Here is a 4923-nt window from a genome sequence, read left to right on the forward strand (position 1 = left end):
CTCTCTCTCTCTCTCTCTCTCTCTCTCTCTCTCTCTCTCTCTCTCTCTCTCTCTCTCTCTCTCTCTGTGTGTGTATGTGTGTGTGTGTGTGTGTATGTGTGTGTTCAGTTTTAGCTCATTTCTATCATTAATTCATTCATTCACTCATTCATTCATTCTTTTTTTTTTTTTTGGTTTTTTTTTTCCGGAGCTGGGGACCGAACCCAGGGCCTTGCGCTTCCTAGGTAAGCGCTCTACCACGGAGCTAATTCCCCAGCCCCCATTCATTCATTCTTGTCCCATATATTACATCCCAGCCACAGTTTACCCTCCCTCCTCTCCTCCCATTCCCTCCCCTAAATCCACTCCTCCTGTTTCCCGTCAGAAAAGGCAGGCCTCCCAGGGATATCAACCAAGCATGGTATTAGAAGGTGCAACAAGACTAGACACCTCCCCTCATATCAAGGCTGGACGAGGCAACTCAGAGGAGGAAAGGGGTCCCAAGAGCAGGCAAAAGAGTCAGGGACAGCCCCATTCCCACTGTTAGGCATCCCATAAGAACACCAAGCTATAAAACCATAACATATGTTCAGAGGGCCTGGGTCAGACTCATGTAGGCTCCATGGTTGTCAGTTCAGTCTCACTGGTCCCAGGTTGGTTGATTCTGTGGGTTTTCTTGTGGTGTAGTGGCATCTTTTTTTTTTTTTTTTTCACATGTATGGGGTCCACTCACAGAGAGGAAACTGCTTGTGCCCCTCATTACAATGGTCCCAGATTCTTCTTGGGTGTGTTGTAAACAGAGAAGCCACTCTTTAGGCCCTCCGCTCTGAGCACACCCGGCATCTTTCTACAGACGGGGGCTTTGCTGTTCCAAGGGAGAGTGACCTTGGAGGACATCACTGTGAGCTAACCTGTATAGGGATGTGATGTTGGAGAACTAGAGCCACTTGGCCTCTGTGAGTGACAGGGATGCCTGCCTAAAGTCTGAAATACACAAGCACCTGCTCGAGGGTGAGCAGATTGGCTTCCAGGACGCTCTTCACTGTTGGGGTATCCTGCTTGAGCCGGATTAGGATGGAGCAGGAGAGAACTGTGGTACTGGTTTTGCTGTCATTTTACTGTTTTCCCCCTATTCTTGTGTGTGTGTGTGTGTGTGTGTGTGTGTGTGTGTGTGTTGTGTCTGTGTGTCAGTCTGTCTGTTCATCTGTCAACCTGATGTGTATATCCGTGTGTGTGACTGTGGGCTTGTTCACATCATGGTACAACAGGTGGAGGTCAGAGGACAACCTTGGAAGTCACGCCTCATTTTACCCTTCCGCCTTACTTAAGACAGTGTCTCTTGTTCACTATCTAATACTGCAGACTAGCTGGTCCATGAGCCTTTGGCTGACATTACAGACATGTGTCTAGCATGTCTGTTTTTACTTGAGTTCTGCAGATCCAGACTCAGGTCCTAACAGGTACACAGCCATCTCCACAGCCCTTTTGCTATTGTTTTTTATTTAAAGATAATTTTTCTGAAATGTGTGTGTGTGTGTGTGTGTATGCACACATGCATGCACACATGTGTGCACACGTGCGCACACAGTATGTATATTCGGGTGACTGTGAAAACTATAAGAGGGGCATCAGATCTCCTGGATCTGGGCTTATAGGCAATTGTAAGCCACCTGAAGTAAATGCTTGAAGGCAACCTGGGATCCTCTAGTGAGTATTATTAACTGCTGAGCCATCTCTCCAGTCTTGTTTTATTTTATTTTTAATTATGTTCATGCGCGTACAGAAAGAACATCTGTTTAGCCTCTGTCAAAATCTCTTGACTAGTACTAATGGTAGTTGTCCCTGCTAGCCCACCTGCTTGGTGGCACGTAGCTGATCAGCCACTCCCTCACCGAGGCTAAACCAAGTCCAATTCCCTAAGACCAGAATGGCTCCACTCAGTGATTTGTAACATATTCATTTCAAATCACAAGGGTGGAAAGTTTCTCACAGAAAATTTCTCTGTAATCCATTTCAGAAAAAAATGGATTTCACGATGTCGAAAGGCAGGTTGGGATGCCCGTGGGTGTGGAGACGAGTCTCAAAAGAGGAGTTATATCAGGCCACGAGAAAATGTTCACTGATCCAAAAGGCACCACATGTGAGAAAATGTTTCTCCCAAGCAATGATGATGTTCCTTCAAGAATCCGGCTCTCAGTGTCCAGTATGCCTGGAAGGCATTTGAGGCATCTATTTGATAGGAAGTGCTGTATAAAAAACAATTCTCAGGAATATAGAAAGTATGGCCCTAATTCACACAAATCTGTGGAAATGCAGTTTGAATGTAATGCCTGTGAAAAGTCACTCAATCAGAGGCATATGAGGATCCATAATGGGGAGAAATCCTTTAAATGCACCCACTGTGGACAAGCATTCAAAATGCTGTGGAACCTGAATAAATGTCAAAAACCTCATCCAGAGAGAAAAGTCTTCAAGTGTGAAAAATGTGGAAAAGCCTACAGGCAGGAGACCAATCTTGTTCAACATCAGAAAACCCATACTAAAGAGAAAACCTATAAATACGAAGCTTGTGGGAAAGCCCTCTCCTGAGTATCATGTTACAGTAATCATAAGAAAATCCATGAGGAGGAGAGAGCCTATGAGTGCAATGTATGTGGCAAGTCCTTCAAACAGAACTCAACCTTCAGCCAACTTAAAAACACTTACAAGGAACCGAAGCCACCCAGTGCAAAGACTATGAAGTCTTTCATTTGCAAGTCTGCCCTTGTGGAACACCAGAGAACACACACAGGAGAGAAACCTTACAAATGTGGGCTGTGTGAGAAGGCTTTTGCCCAGAAAGGAAATGCCATCGATCATGAGGGAATCCATGCTGGCATGCAGGCTTACAAGTGTCACCTCTGTGACAGGGCTTTTGTCCAGAAGAGAAACCTTACTCAACATGAAAAAACGCATGCTGGGGAAAAATCCTGACTGTAATAGGTGTGGGAAAGCCTTCACTCTGAAGTCTAACCTCCACGTGCCTCAGAAAACTCTCAGTGGAGAGAGAGCAAATGTGGAGGGTGTAACAAATGTGGGAAATCATTCAGCCGGAAAGAATACCTTGATTTTCATAAAAAGCTCCATTATGAGCTAAAACCTTATAAATGCTCTGAATGTGGAAAGGCCTTTGCTGACAAGGCATATCTTGACAGACACCAAAAAAGAATTCTCACTTGATAGGGACTTTGAGCACTTCAAAAGATACAGGAAATTGTCCTGTTATAGGCTAGCATGGAATACACATCCCAAAATTAACTCCAAAATGGCCTCGCATTTTGTCTGTCGCAGAGTCTGTCACAGAGAACACAGAGTCCTTAAGCTGACTGTGACTATCCTTTTGAGGATCAGTTTAACTCATTTATTCATAGATGCTTTATATATGTGTGCCTTGTGTGCAGGTGCCTGGGGAAGCCAGGAGATGATCTCAGGTAAGTTACAAGGGTTGTGAGCTGCCTGAATTAGGTGGTGTGAATTGACTTTATTCCTCTGGAAGAGCAGCAAGTGCTCCTAAATGCCAAGCCATCTCTCCAGCCTCCTGTTTTTTCTATTTAAAAAAAATTTTTTTTTAATTTTTTCTTTTTTTTTTTTTTTTTACCCAGATCTGGGGACCGAACCCAGGGCCTTGCGCTTGCTAGGCAAGCGCTCTACCACTGAGCTAAATCCCCAACCCCTTTTTAAAATTTTTATGTATTGTGTGTGTGTGTGTTTTTCACCCGCATGTATGTCTGTGCCACATGTGTATCTGGTGCACGTGGAAGGCAGCAGAAGGTATCAGGTCTCCATCCGTGAACGACCGCGTGGATGCAGGAAATTAAACCCAAGTCCTCTGGAAAAGCAGACAATGCTATTAGCTCTTAGGCCATCTCTCCAGCCCCTGGTTTGATGTTTTTGAAATGGAATCTTATACTGCCCAGTCTGGATTTGAACTTCTGGGCTCAGGTGATCCTCTTGCCTCAGCCTCCTTAGTATCTGGGGCTTCAGATACGTGACACCATGTCTGATATTCAGCAAATATGTATGCAGTGCCTTTTGACACACATGACTGAAGAGATACCAACAAACCATATGTGTCCAAAACGTTCGTGAAGTTTTTATTTGTTTTCATGGAGTTTTATTCTAGTGACTAATAACCCGTAGTACCATTTCTTTGATAGTTCACATCAGAAAACGTAACATTATATTGCTTAACAATATGTTAAGCATATTGGTTGTGTATTTTATTTAGAACTTGTTGCTGTTGTCCCCCCTCCCTCCCCCCCCCCCTCCCTCCCTCCGCCCTCCCCCCCCCCCTGTGTGTGTGTGTGTGTGTGTGTGTGTGTGTGTGTGTGTGTGTGTGTATGTAAAACACACAATACTGGGGATGGAACTTGGGGCCTTACATGTGGGATTCACTTACTCTAATGACAAGCTCCATCCTCAAACTAACCCACTGGAAATCTGAAACATTGTGAGAGGAAGCTAGGAGTGATAGCACATGCCCATCATCTCAGAACTTAAGAGCTGGAGACAGGAGCATCAGGAGTTCGAGGTCAGCCTATGGTGAGATGGCTCAGTGTGGACCAGCAACCTGAGTTTGATGCCTGAGACCCACATGGTAGCAAAGAACTGACTCCCACAAGTTGTCTTCTAACCTGCATCTATGAACTGGTACACACAGAGCGATTTTAAAAGGTGTGGGGGTGCTAAGCAGATGACTCTGTGGTTAAGACCATTGTATCCTCTTCCAGAGGACCTGGGTTTGATCCCTAGCCCTCATGCTGAATGGCTTGAAGTGATCTGATGTTCTCTTCTAACCTTGAAGGCATCTACACACAAACAGAATACACACACAATACACAAAGACACTGACAGAAATAAATAGAAGACCTTGTTTTTATTTAAATGGTTGGGAAGGAAGGAATG

At 44.7% G+C, this 4923-nt stretch overlaps 1 non-coding gene across 1 annotated transcript; it reads right to left on the bottom strand.

Moving 5' to 3' along the window:
- Positions 1-691: 691 nt before the first annotated feature.
- LOC116895087 lies at positions 692-818 on the bottom strand. Its single transcript, XR_004387254.1, has one exon. It is a non-coding gene; the product is annotated as a small nucleolar RNA SNORA11 (small nucleolar RNA).
- Positions 819-4923: the final 4105 nt, after the last annotated feature.

The sequence above is a fragment of the Rattus rattus genome, chromosome 2, assembly GCF_011064425.1.
Source record: "Rattus rattus isolate New Zealand chromosome 2, Rrattus_CSIRO_v1, whole genome shotgun sequence".
NCBI lineage: Eukaryota > Metazoa > Chordata > Mammalia > Rodentia > Muridae > Rattus > Rattus rattus.